Here is a 19067-nt window from a genome sequence, read left to right as displayed (position 1 = left end):
CTCCCCCGATCCGACACAATCTCCTTGGGCAAACCGTGCAACCGGAAGACCTCCCTGGCAAAAATCGTGGCCAACTCTTGTGCAGAGGGTAACTTCTTGAGAGGAACACAGTGGCACATTTTGGAAAACCGATCCACAATCATGAGAATGACCGTATGGCCTCGGGATGCAGGGAGGTCCACAATGAAATCCATCCCCAGGTGTGACCATGGACGCTCCCCGGTGGCTATGGGTTGCAAAAGGCCCAACGGACGGTGCCGAGGGGACTTACTCTGGGCACAAACGGAGCATGCCGCTACATATGCGGCGATGTCGGAACGTAGAGAAGGCCACCAGAACAGACGTGAAACAGCCCAGGACAGCTGATTCTTCCCAGGATGCCCCGCGGCCTTGGAGTTATGGTAGGTTCGCAACAACCGAGTGCGCAACTCCTCAGGCACAAAACATCTGCCGTTGGGTCTCCCAGAGGGAGCACCAGATTGAGCCGCCAAAATCTGCTCACCCAGGGGAGAAGTCAGGCTGGTGCGAATAGCGGCCAGGATCTGATTCGGGGGTATGACCGTAGTCGGAATCGACTCCTCCTCGGACAGCTCGGAGTACTGCCGTGATAAGGCATCCGCTCTGATGTTCTTGGAGCCGGGTAGGTAGGAGACCACGTAATTAAAACGTGACAAGAACAGAGCCCATCTGGCCTGACGTGGTGTCAATCTCTTGGCCTCAGAGAGGTAGGTCAGATTCTTGTGGTCAGTCAGGATGAGAACCGGAACCACCGAGCCCTCGAGCAAGTGCCTCCATTCTTTAAGGGCCTGCACGATGGCCAATAACTCCCTGTCACCAATCTGATAGTTGCACTCCGCGGAAGACAGTTTCCGGGAGTAAAACCCACAAGGAAGCAGAGGACCCTCTGGTGTTCTATGCTGAGACAGAAGGGCGCCTACTCCCGTCTCAGACGCGTCCACCTCGAGGACAAAAGGCAACCCAGGGTTGGGATGCGACAGAATCGGAGCCGACACAAAGGCGGACTTTAGAGCCTCAAAAGCTCGGATGGCCTCGAGCGGCCAGACCTGGGGATTACTGCCCTTCCTGGTCAGATCCGTGAGAGGCTTGGCTAGCATGGAAAAGTCCCTGATGAACTTCCGACAATAATTGGCGAAGCCCAAAAAGCGCTGCAGGGCACGAAGACCACTGGGCTGGGGCCACTGTAAGACAGCCGAAACCTTCTCAGGATCCATGGAGAACCCCTCAGCGGAAATGATGTAACCTAAGAAGGTTACCTGGGATCGGTAAAATTCGCATTTCTCAAGCTTACCGAACAGCTTGTTCTCTCGTAACCGTTGCAACACTCGTCTGACATCCAGAATGTGGGCCTCCATGGATTCAGAATATACCAAGATGTCATCCAAATAGACCACCACACACTGCTGCAACAGGTCACGGAAAACATCGTTGATGAATTCCTGGAAGACTGCGGGCGCATTGCACAACCCAAAGGGCATAACCAAGGATTCATAATGACCGGTCCTGGTGTTAAACGCGGTCTTCCACTCATCGCCCGCCTTGATCCTTACCAGGTTATATGCCGCCCTCAGGTCGAGTTTGGTAAAGACCGTGGCCCCTTTGAGGCGATCGAACAGCTCGGAAATCAAGGGTATCGGGTAAGCGTTCTTGATCGTGATGCGATTGAGACCCCTGTAATCGATGCAAGGCCTCAACTCACCACCCTTCTTTTTCACAAAGAAAAATCCAGCCCCTGCCGGGGACGAGGATTTGCGAATGTGTCCGCGTGAAAGCGCCTCCCTCACGTACTCCTCCATGGCCTCATTCTCCGCTACCGACAGTGGATAGACTTTGCCACGAGGAGGAACGGCACCAGATTGTAACTCTATGGCACAATCGTATGGGCGGTGCGGAGGTAGGGCAACCGCACGCACCTTATCGAATACATCCCGGTACTCCTCGTATTCATGCAAAGCCATTAATGTAACCTCCAAGCTATAACATTACCACATGGGGACATTACCACATGGTTTGTCCATTCTTAGAAGCTATCACATAGTACTGCGATCTGTATGATCATATATTGTGTCTGTGGATAAAGCAGTAATCTGTATCAGCTTTCTGAGCAGATCTCAGTGTGGTGAAGCTATAGCACACTGGGTGTATAATAAACTTATATATATAGTAGATATGTATAATCCAGGACACAGCTCTGTATACCGTGACTAATCAACTTTTTTCAGGGGTTCCAGAAATAGTGATTCTAGCTAATATGGAACTGCATACACACTTGAGAGAGGTGAATCAATGTATAAGCCATGTAAGATAGCTGAGGAAGAGCAGACTTACAGTAAGATAATTTGGTTTGCTGTGAAGAGGCAGTGAATCTGGCAAGTCTCCTCATCAGCTACTCCAGCACACTCCCACACTTCCTCGTGCTTGTATATGCTGGGAGAGCTGGAATATGCCTAACCACAGTGGACTAGTGAGACCCCTAGTGGTCATATCTTTGCAGCTTATGTTTTGGTGGATGCCAACAAATAATTGCAATAAAGTGATTTACAGATCTGATAATTAGACTCCTTTCTAAGAAATAAGAATACTGTACATTATTATATTGTACAGTGACTTTCAAGACAACAAAAAATGAAAAAAACCTCAGTCACCTAGAAATAGATGAAGATATATTAGTAAATGTGTGCCCCCTTTACTATAGTGCTGCCCATGTACTCTTCATAAAATAAAAAAAGGACTACTTACATCACACACCACTTGAATTTGTTTCTATTCTAGAGCTCAATAAAATATAAAATATTAATTTTATTAAAAGCCTGAGAGGGGTTTTAAACCCATGAACACACGATTGCAAAGCAAGTGTCTTATCACTGAGCTATAACTTTAGACACCAAAGGAGGAGATTTTTTTTTTTATCGATGTGATGCTGGCAAGTGAAGGAAGTCAGATATCAGTGTCACACATCATTTAAATTTGCCTCTTATCTAGGGCTTAATAAAACGTACATTTTTATAGAGGCTGAAAAGGGTTTTGAACACTGAAACGCTGGGGGTAACAGCAGGGCCGATTCTAGGTGAAATGGGGCCCTGGGGCAAAAAACAATAAGGGCCCTCCCCCCATGACACTTGATGATTTTTACAGAAGACACTGTATATTGTGGGGCACAGTATATGCTATATGTGTATAACATAAACATATTTTACATGAAAACTTACAATCAATTAGCTTGACCCTTGGGGATCTCGGACACCACTTCAACACTTTGGCTGGTAACACCATAACTTGGTCCCCTTTTCTGTGGGAGCAAAAAATTCTCACATTTTGCTTTGATAATTAGGGTCTAAAAGCATGGCTATGTCATGAACCTAACGAGACATACGGATGTTCCCATGACAGATGGCAGCAGATCTGTGAGACTGGCAACACGTGGTTTGATCTGACATGTTTTCCTTTTGGACCAAATGACATATGTGTTGTTTCTGGTGCTTGCCACACATTCTTTCCCTAGGTGTGGCTATTGTGGTAATTTAACCTTCTCTATTTAGTGTTTTCTAACACTATGCTAGGCAGTTTATAGCTTCTGTTGGACTTGTAGTTAGCTTATGTTTGGTTCTCGGCTGAGTTCCTGGTGCTACCAAAGCTTCATTGAAGATGAGTGTTTCCTTTCCCTTTTGGATTTTGTGTGTGTTGCCTTTCCCTGCTTGTCATTAAGCCTGAGGGAGACTCCTGTTCGTCCTTCCCTTTGGAGGAACAGATAAACTCAGTCCTGACATTAGTTCCAGGGTACTATAGGGTGAGATAGGATTCTAGGTATCCAGTGTATGAACTTGACTACCTTTGGGGCCTGTACATACTGGTAGTCAGTCAGGACTGGAGTTAGGTTTTTCAGTATCGCCTTTCCCTCCTATGTTCGGTGTGGTGTTTTCCTCCCACAAACGAGCGTGACAGGCTATCCAGTAATCATCAGACTGCTTGATGTCACGATCCGCTTGTCACTGCATAAGCAAGTGAGTCTACAGGTCACTATTTTGGGCAACTTGCCTGAGGAGACAGTTTTTTTCCAACGATTGGGTGTCATGGCCGATGTCACTGTCGTCATCATCATCATCATCATCATTATCTTCCTCTTAATCCTCCAACTCCGACTCCTCTTCCTTCTCCTCAAGTGGCAGCCCCTCTTTCTTCCCCTCCATAGGAGTTTCTCATTGTGGGCCCACAACAGTTACAGGGCGGACAGAAATATGTTATCTGTTCTTCTTCCTTCCCTTTCAGCTAGTGCATGAGCATCAGTGTCTCTTCAAAAAATTCAAATGAGGGTATGAGTGTCAACTACAACATGAATGGCATGAGCTGCCACTGCCTGAACTGGAATTAACACATGCTCCCTGCTGAGTTGGTCTGATACATGACAAAATTGTTCCTGGCTTTCTGCTGCTCATACAAAGGCTCAAGTATGTGCAATATTGAATTCCAGAACATTGGAATGTTGCAGATTAAGCGGTGTAGCTACAGACCATTCTGATGCTGCAAGTCCAGGAGAGCGTGACTCACCAATTGAGAATGGCTAAAAAAAAAAGCATTTTTTTTAAAAGGCCATACGGGAAGCACATGCTATTTCCCCCAGATTCAGGTCAGCCAGGATGTTGCATCCATTGTTGCTGATCACCTTGCCCAGTTGGAGTCAGCGGGATGACAGCCAATGGGATGTTTGCTGCTTGATGTACTTTAGCAACTGCTTGTCGGTGTGGCTACTATCGCCTGGGCCGATCAGCTCTAACACAGTGTGGCAACGCTGGACTTGAAATATGATAGGAAGGAGGGGTAGTGCGAATGACCCTGTGCCCAAATACTGTTGTGGACAGGTGAGTGTCCATGGAGGAGGAGGTGGAGGCAAATAAGTGCCTGGTCTAAGAGCAAGGCCATCACAATTGTGGGACCAAGCCTTATTGCCAGGGTGCTGCCTTGCTGCTGCTGCAAAATACATTGACAAAGTGAGACATGAAAGACATGTACTGTCCCTGCCCGTAACAGCGGCTCAAGGTTTTGACCGTGGCATCTACCTTGCCACACAGCAAGAATCACAAGGAGTGCCACCTTAACTTTGACCTTCTCAGCAGCCCACCCCCTTAACACTGACCTCTACAGCATCTCATCCCCTTAACAGTGACCTCCACAATGCCTGCCCCATTAGAAGTGACCTCCATAGTACCCGTACCCTTAATTGTGACCTTCACAGCACTCACCCCCTTAACACTGACCTCCACAGCACCATGCCCCTTTAACAATGACTTCCACAGTACCCCATCACCTTAACTGTGACCTTCATAGCACCGAACCCCACTTAACAGTGACCTCCACAGTGCCCTGCACCTTAACAATTACCTCCACAGTACCCAGCCCCCTTAACAGTGATGAACCCCCTTAACAGTGACCTCCACAGCACCAAGCTCTTTTAACAATGACCTCCCCCCTTAGCAGTGACCTCTAAACGACCCCGTTCCCTTAACGGTGACCTCAATAGGGCCCTGCCCCTTAACTGTGACCTCCACAGCACCCTTCATTTAACTGCAACCTTCGCACTCCCCACTCCTTTAACAGTGACCTCCACAGCACCCTTAAGTGTGACTTTCATAGCATTCTTCCACCTTAAAAGTGACCTTAACAGCACCTCACCCATTTAACAATGACCTCCAAAGAGCCCTGCTCCCTTAACAGTGACTTCCACAGCACCCTGACTTTTGAACAGTAACTTCCACCATGCCCCACCCTTTTAACAATGACATTCACAGCACTACGGCCCCTTAACAGCGACCTATAATAGTGAAGAAAAAGACTGTTTGGAAATCCTCTATAAAACTGTTTGTCAAGACTGATGGACCTGTGAGCTTCTATTGGCTAATAAGGGCCATGGCAGTTATGATATGAATGAAGAACCTGCAAGCTCCTATTGGCTAATAATTTTTTGGGGAATATCTCAAGACCGGTACGTCCTAGAGAGCTGTGACCTTTACAAAAACCTTCCCAAACACCCAATGTACCTACATACCAAATTCAGACATCTGGATGCCGTAGAGGACATACGGACAGACAGACAAACAGACATCGGTTTTTATTATATTGATTCTGATTTGGTAGAATCAAAATTTATTCAGATTCATTTGGGTAGAATTTTTTGACAGAGAGAGAATTTAAAGTAATTCAATTTGGGTAGAAACTATTTTCCTCCTCAATTGGCAGCACAATTTTCTTGATCAATTCTGAAAAATCAAGCCGAAACAAATTGTAGGAAGTTTGCTCATGTCTAATAGAATCTACTTTAACCTCTCTCGGCTGTCTATTGCACACCAGTACTATGCTGGCCCTACAACATTGGTTTTTCCAAGGCTTGTTTCATAAATAACTTGACCAATAATTAACATACTAAGATATTCACTCACAACAGTAATAGAGCCTTAAGATCGTAAAACAGAAGCTAAATGAATATCGCATAAAGGTTCGGCCAGAAAACAGACAAAATATGTAAAGAGGAATAAGGTAGAGTTCTAGACAAGACAGGTCATGCCAAAATCCAAGGTCAATGATCACAGACTAAAGATGCAATAACAAAATGTGTGCAAGTGTGTTTTTCTGGGTAACGTCTGAATCTCCCATTGACTATAATGGTTCTGGCAGGCATTCTAGTAACATCCAGCAATGCTGACCCAGATAGCTCTGGCAGGATGTTCTCTTCCAGAACAGCCTGACAGAACTATGCCAGTAGTGTGAACTAAACCTAAGGTAACTGACATACTTTTGCAATAGCATAATTTTTATAGAAGATGTTAAACACTGGTCAAGTTGGTTAATTAAAGTGAGCAGATTGTGCTCTTCTGACCGCTACTATCCTAACGATAAATACAGCAGTAGAGATCAGCAAAGTTTTGAAAAATTTGTAGAAGTTAGCTAATAAGTTTGATTCATTAAGATTTAATTTATCACAAATCCCAAAAAATCAGGTATACCCAGGCCACTCTGCCTTAGGGTATGGCGACACGGAGCCGTCATGCTGTGGGTGGATTGCAGCCATGCTGTGGTGAAGCACCACGCAGCCAATTAGCCCACTCCTGCCTTTCACTTGATAATGAAAACCATACTGTATAGTCCTTCATCATTGTTAATTGCTACAATCTCCTGCAGGTTATTTGACGGGAAACACACAATATTAATCAGCTTTGGCATATCTACTTCTCCAACCCCAGCGGTCTCTTACCCTACAGGTGGGAGCCCTTCTTCTGTCATCTGCTTTTCCTTCTTTTCCACATCATCTAATATCGATGAGAATATTACTTTAGAAACATTCAGCTCCTCCTCTCTCTACATCTTGCTGATTTTTCCAGGAAATGGAGACTTTGGAGGATGATTTAGAAGAAGTAAAGCCAGCAAAAAATAAGGAAGGTCATCATTAAGACCTGGACCCCCTAAAGGGTGCAGACTAGATGGTACTGGTTGGCACGCAGGCATTGGAATAATAAAGGATTCAATCTTAATGGTATTGAAGTACATTTACAGCTCATGTAGAAATAAATAAATGTAGGAATAAATAAAACTAACGCAGCATAAAGGTATCTGCACTCTCCCTGCATTCTCCTTCTCAACTATTCTTTATTAATCATTTTCAGCAACAATGTCCCTAGTGAATGAGCACTTGCCACATCTCACAGGAGGAGGGTTTTATAGGGATGTGACATCACAGGGGATGGCGGGTTGGCTGTCTGCGCAGCATTATGGGTGATCTTTTGTTCCCAGGCTTCTTACTTTCACTTTGTAACATGTGCAGCTGCCATTTTAGGAAGAACTGATTCGTTATCATGAAGCCTGAGAAATTTGGATTTGTTGCAAATCAAAGTTTTCCTAAATTTCAGCCTGAATTCCACTTTGCTTTGCTCAACTCTAATAAATAGATTCTTGTGGGACTATTGTTTTATTTGTTGACATTTTAAAAACAACCAAAAATACAAATAAATTGATTTTATGTAATCTATACATAGGGAAATGCAGGTGAGGCATAGATTGTGTCCAAGATACACCATACCAATGAGAAGTAAAAAAAAATAAAAGTAGAAGTCCCAAAACTTCAAGCAGATTATCAACATTTTAAATTACAAATTAGTCATAGAAAAATATACTTAAACGAATTGTAAGGGTACACAACTGTTTACATAAGATTTGCTTCTATCAATAGAAAAAAAGATGAAAATAAAGAAAACCTTGTTTGTGAAAAAAACCTCTTCTAAAAAGCATTAAGATGGAAAATGTTGCTCTTCTCACAAAGACATAAAAGATTGATGCTATAAGGGTTAAATGAATTACATTTTATTTACATACAGAACATTCTGATTTAGAAACAGAAAGACCAAGGAAAAAAAACTTTCCAAATCGTAAAGCATATTTCTACTCAGAGCATTGAGAAATGCAGTTCCTATCAAAGCAATTTGCAAATTATAGCACAAGCTCCAGCAATGATGGAGGATATAAATCATACTGACTGCTGCATAGTGTTGGGTTCTATCTGCTGCTAAAAACACATTTCCAGGTTGCTAGTTCTGTAAAAGTAAATATAAAAATGTTTAATACAAGTAGCATTGAGTCATTTATTATGTGGTATAATTAGTTTTCTCTTCATTTACTCCAGTTTGTCTAAAAGTAAGTAGTGTCTACTTCTACATAGTGTTACTATAGCCCTGGCTTCTAATAACCTGGATGCAAACTGATCACTAATAATGTCCTCATAGCTTTGATGTATACATTTTTAGAACTTAAGCCTGATTTGTATTACACAAAGATGATGACTTCTACGTTGGAAAAAGTGGAACAGATTCTTTATAAATATGGTGCTCATTCTGAACAGCACATTTCTCAATGTATTCCCCTTGAAAACTGACATACTGTAAATAAGTATAGAAATCTCCCCCACACTGTCTTAAATCAACTTCTTCCTTTAACATATTATAAAATTGTCTTTCTGCAGCCACCACTATAAGGAGTTCAGTGCATAGGAATGTATACAGTTACCACCAAACTCAATGGAAGCTGTCAAATCTATTTGCACTAAAATCTATTTCCCCATCCCCAATCTAATGGTCTGACTCCATTGGTTAGACACTGCCCATGTGTCTGTTTCTTCCCTGCTAATTTTTTATGTATTTACTAGAAGTCAAATTTACCACTCTGGAATAGATATGAGCCAATCAGTTTGTAACAAACCGGCTTTGTTACAAGCTACTCAAAAATTAGTCCACCAGATCAATCCAAAACTTTTCAGGTTTGCTTCAGGCGAATCTAGTAAAATAGTGTGCAGCACTATTTTACTGCACATATCAGTGTGGAAGGAAGAAGAAGGATGTTCACATGACACTGAGAAGAAGTAGGGGGGCTTGATGAGCCTATGCGTGCTGCAACAGGCAGGGAGAAGTCCTTGTAGAAAGAGCTGAATGTCATTCTTTGTTGGGCTATGAAAGAGGGTAGATGGGTCTATACAGTGTCTGGCAGAAAACAATCTTAGAGACAGTGAAAATACTACCCCAAAATTTCAGGGCATCGCCAGACAGTTTGAGTTTTGTTTTTTTTGCAAAAAAATAGCAGTACAAGTGTGTGATGTGTGTTTTACAATATAGAGGGTAGCATTTTAACTCTTAGTGAAAACACACAAAATAATCTGTGACAGAGCATCACCACAGAATTCAAGAAGTTTGTGTTTAGCATCAAATAGCAATACAACGTGTACAGTATTTTACAATACATAGGGTAAGGTTTTAAATCTCTTAGTGAAAATTTGGGAAATACTAGTCCACAATCTGACAGAGCATCTCCAGATAGTTTAAGGATTTTTTATTTTTTTGTTTTGCAAAAAATTGCAAATAGTGTGCACAATGTATTTTACAATATAAAGAGTAACATTTTAAATCTCTGAGTGAAAACAATGGAAATACCAGACAGTTCAAGTGTTATTTGGTTATTTTGCACAAAAAAAAAAAAAGTGTGCATTGCATGTTTTACAATACACTAGATCAATTGCAGTAGATTTACTGTATGCCCCCATTTCAGTGGAAGAGGTTAATAAGATCATCTATTCTCTACCGTCAGTTAAAGCTCTGGACCCAGATGGGTATTCAGGAGATTTTTATAAAATCATGATGGTACAAGTTATTCCATCATTAATATCCCTGTTCAATTCCTTCCTACAAGGTAAAGAGATACCAACTCAAGTTAATACTGCTTATATTAAATTACTTCCTAAGCAGGGTAAGGACACAATGAAGCCTGAGTGGTACCATCTTATTATCTCATGGATAAATCAAGGCCTCAAAAATATGTCCAAGTTACTTGCAGATAGACTAGCTTGTATCCTTCCCACTTTAATAGGACCCTCACAAGTGGGTTTTATATGGGGTTGATCTACTATTTATACTAGGAAAGTACTGCTAGCTTTGGATAGTAAGAGGAAAAGGGGCCCTGGAGGTCCAGCACCTGCACTACTTACTATCGATGATGAAAAAGCTTTCAATAGGGTTAGATGGCAGTGGCTGGAGCAGGTGCTGGATGTCATTGGATATTTTTGCGGCCCTTATATGATAAGCCCTAGGCAAGAGTCTATACTACAAGATTTGTATCCTTACAGTTCTCTCTACAATGGTGAACCAGGCATGCCTCCTATCCTCCTTCCTTTTTAATGCTGCACTAGAACCATTGGCCCAGCTATTAGTTATTAGAGTATCAAGGAGTTTTTAGGGGAATCCAGATTGGTACAAATTGCCTACACACCTACCTGTCTGCAGATGCTATTTATGCTCTTTGTCTCTGACATATATGCAGAATTGGGAACGTTACTGGGAGCTATAACAGAATTTGGTGTGTTCTCAGGTTCCAAGGTAAATACCACAAAAAGTGCAATTTTTCTTCTGAGACTAGAGGCTCGCAAAGTGCAGACATCCTTCAATATTTTAATTGTTCCAGTAGCTCAAACTAATATACAGTAACATATTTGGGTATTAAAATTGGGCATACACAGGAACTTATTTACAGTTTGAATGTATCTTCTGTGATCTCTAAGATATCTCAAGATCTTAAACGATGGCCTTAGATCCCACTGTCCCTTATGTCAGATGTTAAAAATGACGTGCATGCCCAAACTGCTTTACCCAATGCAGACTATCCCTATGTTGTTGAGACATAAGGATATTCTGACTTTAAACAAAAGGTTTTCTCATTTCTTTTGGGCTGGGAAACGCCCCTAAATAACATCATGTAAACTAATGAGGCCTAGGAAAGAAGGAGGTAATGGGTTGCAAGACCTCCGAAACTATATAACCTTTCCTGCTTAATGAGACATTTTATTGATTGGGTGAGAGGGTCTAGTGTCTCAACAGTATATCATTTGGAGTTAGATTATTGGGCTCCCTGGGATCCGTGGGCCATACTTCACACTCCTCTGCAGAATTTACCTACCCACATTAAAAACTCAGTCTTGATGAGAGATACCATTCTCACATAGAAGGCTGGCCGAAAAAAAATTTAAGCTGTCATGGAGGATTTACAGATATTTACCTCTCTGGTTACACCCTGACTTTGTTCAGGGAAGGCATAATAAGCTCTTCACTGAATGGAAACAGAGAAGAGTTCAAAGGGTCACACATTTTATACATCCTACAGAGAACCGGTGGTAACACTGTAAGTGAACTCACCTCAAAGTATGACCTACACCCTAACCAATGGTTTCAGTACCATCAGTTATATATCAGTTTAATAGATCGATTGGAAGATGTGAGACAGAAGGCCAATACCAATGAGATGGATAAGATATTAGCATTAGGGCCTAGCATCACTTTATTTAATCTCTATACTATTTTCTGTGAAAGTCATTACATACAGGTAAAGACTATGCTCAATATAGTTGGTGGGTACAAAAACTAGGAGAGGCAAATGTGCCTGATAAAATAAGTTAAGAATGGCAGATGGTGTGTAGATATATTGGTATCGATTAGTGGACAGACACTCAATTTAGGATCAGCCACAAGGCCATAAATAGGGTTCAGGTCAAAGTGCGGATTTAAGTCAATGGGGACCCGAACTTCACTATATTATTTTCTATTATAACATGGTTATAACGGAAAATAGTAGCATAGTAAAACAGAATGATAAATAAAATGTCAATTAACGAGTTAAAAATAAAATAAAAACGCACCTCATCTACTTGACTGTGCAGCCGGTATCTTCTTTTCTTCAGGACCTGCAAAAGGACGTCACCGCAGGTCCTGCTGAATGAAAATAGAAGGACCTGCGGTGACGTCACCGCGCTTACCACGTGTCCTAATTGTACCTTGCCAAAGGCTTATTTATACCATTGTTTATGGGAATGTGAGGAAAAAAAAAAAAACTCTGGGGCCAGGTTAGGGCTTGGCTGGGGAAACTGGGAATAGGCCAACCCATCATGACTCCCTTACTGTATATCTTTCATTTTCAACACAGAAATAAATTGATTATAGGATTAAAGACAAAACCTATATGCCATTTATTTCACATACAGTAGTATGCATGTGTACTAAACGCTGTTTGCTGCAAAATTGGCTTCAACAAGTAGCTCCAACAGTAATTATGGTAATTTTACCAACTTAAAAAGCTCTGTAAACTGGAGACGAGAGAGAAAGAGCCAAAACAACTTTCTTTTGATAAATGGAAACCATTTATAGAATATACTTTCCGTCAAGAGAGATACATCAAGTAACTGTACCATCAAAAGTTGAACTGGTATAGGGGAAATGTGAGTGATTTACTAGGAAACCAACAAGAGATCCAGACTATGAGATGGGTAGGCCATAGGGGGAGAATCTGGATATTGCTACCTTAGCTACCTGCTAAGAGCTACCTTTAATTTATCTTTTGTTCTTTCTTATCTTTTTATCCTTTTTTTTTTTTTTTTTTGTGTGATTTGTTCCAAGAAGCTGGAATAATTGATTGGATGGTGTCCTATGTGCAGACCCATTAATATGTTTGTACTTTACATTTAAATGAGTAAAATATTCATAAAACATTGTTAAAAAAACAACAACGGGTAGAGTTTTAAATCTGAGTGAAAACACTGGAAATACTAGGCTGAACTATTTTACAGGGTATCTCCAGACAGTTAAAGTGTTGGTGTGTGTGTAGGGGAAAGCAATCTCATAGTAGGTTGACAACTTGTGTTTTATAGTAGAGAATGTTTTTTTTTCACAATTTGCATATTTAAACGCACATATGACATTCAGCCAAAATCTGTTAGTGGCGCCAATACTGCATTATTTCCAAAGTAAACCGTAAGGACCAGTGTCTTCAGCTTGTTTTTAGAAAGGGAAGGGCATTTATGTCTTTTAGTTTCACTAAACAGACTTGCAAACCATTCCACACTTTGTGAAACTATGTACATTATGCCCAAAAATGTCAGCAATTTTGAAGTGTTCCAAACAAAATAATGTGGGTAGTAGCGGCTCCAGCAATGTGGTCAAAATAATTAGAAATATTAGTAGTAGGCCACAGGTCTCCCTGGCTTTGTACAGGCACAACATTATCATTAAGAATAAATGGAGAAGAATAAGATTATAGATTGGATGGCATACTCCTCTTCTCAGTCACAGCAGAATTATGTGTAAGTGGCCTCAGCCAGGGGTCGCATCATTCCGCCTGCTCCTCCTCCTTGCAGCCCTAGAGAGGCTTTCAGTGGAGTCATCTCTGTCTTCACTGATCCCTTCCTAGTGGGACACTTTCTTTTCTCCTAAGTAGAGGCCGCAAAACTCCACCTCAACCTGTCAGCAGACAGTTAAAATAGCACTTTAAGACAATTAATTGACTTCTAGCTGTAGAAGATTGTTTAGTGATTTTTTTTAATTTTTATTCCTGAAATCTTTGAGTTGTGTAAGTCTGTAGCTGTCAAGGCGACCGATCAGTGGACTCCGGACACAAACTAAATATATGTATTCTTATCCTTGTTAAAACTCAGCAATTTTGCTAATGTGAAACATGGTAATAAAGAACATGATTGTAATTTAAAGTAAAATAAAACTGTCCATTGGAATAGCAGCCAGACTGTGTTCAACTTTTTAATGGATTTTAACACATTACAGGCATAAAAATTTGTGTAAAATTCAAAAAATAAATCTGTACCTCAAATATGCAAAATGTTTGTAAACCTTTCAAATGTATAGTAATATACAGTGATATTCCTGGATTCAACGCCTCATAACTGCAGCCAATCATTGTCCTCAGCGGTAGACCACTGAGGACAGTGATTAGAGGAAGCCATCATGTATTGTATCCAGGCAAATCATTGCTACTGTTTGAAAACGAACAGTGGCAGGAGCACAGAGAATGGAGCTGGAGAAGCAGGTTTTAGTTATTTGTAGGAGTTGTCTGAGGTTTTACATTTTCTTGGACATCCCCTTTTGAAGGTCAGACATTTACTTATAGGATAACTGTCTCTAACAAGTAGAGCCAGAGGCATAGCATTCTTTAGTTTTGAAGGAGAGTTAATGTGCATACAGTTGCAAGAATAAGTATGTGAACCCTTTGGAATTATATAGATTTCTGCACAAATTGGTCATAAAATGTGATCTGATCTTCATCTAAGTCACAACAGTAGACAATCACAGTCTGCTTAAACTAATAACACACAAAGAATTACATGTTACCATGTTTATACTGAACACACCATGTAAACATTCACAGTGCAGGTGGGAAAAGTATGTGAACCCTATGATTTAATAACTTGTTGAACCTCATTTGGCAGCAATATCTTTAACCAAACGTTTCCTGTAGTTGCAGATCAGACGTGCAGAACGGTCAGGAGTATTTCTTGACCATTCCTCTTTACAGAACGGTTTCAGTTCAGCAATATTCTTGGGATGTCTGGTGTGAATCGCTTTCTTGAGGTCATGCCACAGCATCTCAATCGGATTATAACCGAAATACTTCTCAAAAACAACGAGAAAATCATGTGTGAGCACCAACTCAATGGATCCGATAAACAGCAACACACATATACGTAAATCACAAGATATTTTATTAATTCATCACATAAAAGACAAAACCATAAACATAGATAAGTATATAAATAGCAGCAGTAATGTGGCAGCACTGCGAATCAGCGCCCCACCAAGGTTACAATATGGAACTATCCCCCAAGCGCACATCACCTACTAGCCTGAGTAAGCCACATGGCTGAAGCGAGAACAGTTCTCATACACAGGCCAGGTGGAAATGTGGGCTTTCAATGACAGTACAATTGTTGCCATGCTAGCTGTATTGCGAGTGTGACTGGATGCAGTGTGTGGATCCTCCACCCCAGCAGCAGCTAAATAGCATGCAACATGCATCCAACACATAAGAAATCATAACCAGTATGGGAAACACATATAAGAACAAGTAGAGGAGAACCAACCTTGGGACCTTGGTGAGCGCACCCCTGACGCGCGATAAACTGCTGCTATTTATATACTTATCTATGTTTATGGTTTTGTCTTTTATGTGATGAATTAATAAAATATCTTGTGATTTACGTACATGTGTGTTGTTGTTTATCGGATCCACAGCATCTCAATCGGGTTGAGGTCAGGACTCTGACTGGGCCACTCCAGAAGGCATTTTTTCTTCTGTTTAAGCCATTCTGTTGATTTACTTCTATGCTTTGGGTCGTTGTCCTGTTGCAACACCCATCTTCTGTTGAGCTTCAGCTGGTGGACTGATGGCCTTAAGTTCTCCTGCAAAATGTCTTGATAAACTTGGGAATTCATTCATTCCTTCGATTATAGCAATCCGTCCAGGCCCTGATGCAGCAAAGCAGCCCCAAACCATGATGCCCCCACCACCATACTTTGCAGTTGGGATGAGGTTTTGTATGTTAGTGTGCTGTGCCTCTTTTTCTCCACACATAGTGCTGTGTGTTTATTCCAAACAACTCAACTTTGGTTTCATCTGTCCACAGAATATTTTGCCAGTACTGCTGTGGAACATCCAGGTGCTCTTGTGCAAACTGTAAATGTGCACCAATGTTTTTTTTGGACAGCAGTGGCTTCCTTTGTGGTATGCTCCCATGAAATCTATTCTTGTTTAGTGTTTCACGTATCGTAGATTCGCTAACAGAGATGTTAGCATATGCCAGAAACTTTTGTAAGTCTTTAGCTGACACTCTAGGATTCTTCTTCACCTCATTGAGCAGTCTGCACTGTGCTTTTGCAGTCATCTTTACAGGACGGCCACTCATATGGAGAGTAGCAGCAGTGCTGAACTTTCTCCATTTATAGACAATTTGTCTTACCATGGACTGATGAACAGCAAGGCTTTTGGAGATACTTTTATAACCCTTTCCAGCTTTATGCAAGTCAACAATTCTTAATTGTAGGTCTTCTGAGAGATCTTTTGTGCGAGGCATCATTCACATCAGGCAATGCTTCTTGTGAAAAGCAAACCCAGAACTGGTGTGTGTTTTTTATAGGGCAGGGCAGCTGTTACCAACACCTCCAATCTCATCTCATTGATTGGACTCCAGTTGGCTGACACCTCACTCTAATCAGCTCTTGGAGATGTCATTAGTCTAGGGGTTCACATACTGTTTCCACCTGCACTGTGAATGTTTACATGGTGTGTTCAATAAAAACATGGTAACATTTAATTCTTTGTGTGTTATTAGTTTAAGCAGACTGTGATTGTCTATTGTTGTGACTTAGATGACGATCAGATCACATTTTATGACCAATTTGTGCAAAAATCCATATCATTCCAAAGGGTTCACATACTTTTTCTTGCAACTGTATACTGTATTTAGCTTCTAAAACAACACCATGAAATTCATCCCTTTTTTTTAGGTGGTGTATTTCTGTCACACAGCCCCCATAAAATTGAAGGGGACTGTTTTTAATTTCTGTTTCTCAAAAAAGGCATCAGTGAAAAACTTGAGTGATTTCATGTTTTTAATGGCCATTCGTGTGAATGTAGCATGATAAAAAAAATGAAGGGAGCAAAAACATTAAGAAATTGTCTTAAACACCTAAACAGATGCAGCAATACCATTCTCATAATGCTCATTTTCTCAATTTCAGTCTATGTGTCGTTTGCCTTTCTCCTAGGAAGTCAGGAGCCAATCATGCACATGTGACCACTGAGATCTGTGAAGTGCAGCAGCAATCACATGAAGGCAATGAAGAGGTGAAGAGCAGTGTCCTTGTGGATCCTCAGCTGTTGCTAAACTACAACTCCCAGCATACTGAAAGCTGTCAGAGCATGCTGGAAGTTGCAGTTTTGAAACAGCTGAGGAGCAGCTGGTTGAGGAGCACTGCCTTAGGCCCCATTCCTATGACTGTAGGGCCTCTGTGCCAGTGATGTGGACCGCACAGGCACCAGCCGTGTTAACTCCACATTGACTTGAATAAGTCTGCGATTCTCAAGATACAGAAAAAGATAGGACATGTCCTATCTTTTGTGGAGTGGAGGCACGGATCCGGAACCCTCAATTCCTTCAATCTGCAAAAGATAGGACATGTCCTATGTTTTTCTGTATCTTGTGGATCGCAGACCCATTCAAGTCAATGCGGAGTTCAGGCGGCTGGTGCCCGTGTTTTGCAGACCCGCGTTTTGCAGTCCACAACACTGGCACAGAGGCACCACAGTCATGTGAAGACAAACCCTCGGGGGGGAATTTGCTTTCCCGAGGGTTTGTCTTTTCTAATGTGATTAGATTTTTTCTCTTGTATTATTTGTATAATTATCATATTAAATAGGTTTTCCTGTACCTTACTGTTAATAGCCAATCTTTAGGATAGGCCATTCACTTCTATTTGGTGGGTGTCCCTGCAGTAGCTCCGACACAGCTGAAGTGAATGGGAGCAGCTGCTGCAGAACAGCTGATCTACTGCATTGAAGTGTTGGATCCCTAACAGATATCGAATATCGATGGCCTATTTTAGAGATAAACCACGTATATTAAAGTACTGGAAGCCTCTTTTAACAAAAATGTTAAACTTGCATTATTTTTACCACCTTCTAAGCCAGAACAATAACTCCAGCAACTATTTTCCAAACCCCTTTTGCTCTCAAACAGGTAGCAAATGTGTTCAATGCATTTTACTTGTTATTACACAAAGCTTCTGGGTATATAAAAAATGCATGCCATTTCATTGTCTCTCAGAGCTATGCGGTGTAAAAGAACTACACAAAATACCGCCATACAGCAGTAGAACTGTAGTGAGCGTATCTGGGATTAGCTATATATGTCAGCGGAGTGAAGTAACATAGACATCTGTGAATAATACATTCGGTGTGATAGGATTCTTTCTGTGTAATAGCAAAAAGTGATATGTATTTGTGAGCTCGGAAAGAGCTATGTAAGAGCCTATGACAGCGTGCCCATGAATTATATATCTGCAAGGGACAGCTGAAGGAAAGCGGTACTACACGGGCAGGCTTTTGTACTGAGCTTGGACCAAATACGTGATAAAAGAGAGAAAAAAAAGAACCATTTTGAGGTGAGATTTAGGTCAAGATATACAACGTTTGAATAAGCAGCTTAGCTCAGTGAAAAAACACCCTCTCTTTTATCTATGGGGCACAGTGAATGAGTCTGGTGTCCCTATTGGATGTTACAATAATCTCTGTTATTGGGTAGTGACATAGGAAGGAAGGCGCGCAGAGGGGAAAAAATCCTTCCTGGTTTCTATGGCAGAAGAGAAAAGGTCAGAGTACTGGAATAACGAATGTTTACTGCTTGCAGACAGCCTGGGCACAGCCGCTGAGTGACACATTTCCCTCAGTAAAGGGGGAAGGAGGGGGAGGAGGAGTGCAGCCTACGGAGCTGCAAAGCCTCTGCTTTATTTGTCATCTAGCTGTATGGAACTATGTTATTGTAATACATTTGCTTACGCTGTGATTTCTGCGCCAGCATTACTTAGACGAGCACTAGGAGCTGTCATGAGTGTTCTCAAAGATATTACATTGTCTGAAAACCAAATACTATCATTTCCAGCCACGGAAAACCGCCATCAATTTTAAATTCTGTC

At 41.4% G+C, this 19067-nt stretch overlaps 1 protein-coding gene across 1 annotated transcript in view; it reads left to right on the top strand.

Moving 5' to 3' along the window:
- Positions 1–18703: 18703 nt before the first annotated feature.
- The window catches only part of PNPLA4 (patatin like phospholipase domain containing 4), a 116687-nt gene continuing 116323 nt past the window's right edge, over positions 18704–19067 (top strand). The window contains exon 1 of the mRNA XM_044287341.1: positions 18704–18743. The gene's annotated coding sequence lies outside the window, so the exon portion shown is untranslated. The remainder of the gene's footprint in view (positions 18744–19067) is intronic.

This window comes from Bufo gargarizans, chromosome 3, assembly GCF_014858855.1.
Source record: "Bufo gargarizans isolate SCDJY-AF-19 chromosome 3, ASM1485885v1, whole genome shotgun sequence".
In the NCBI taxonomy this organism is placed as follows: Eukaryota; Metazoa; Chordata; class Amphibia; order Anura; family Bufonidae; genus Bufo; species Bufo gargarizans.
Note: the sequence above shows the minus strand (reverse complement) of the source record. Positions and strands in the feature narration are given on the sequence as shown.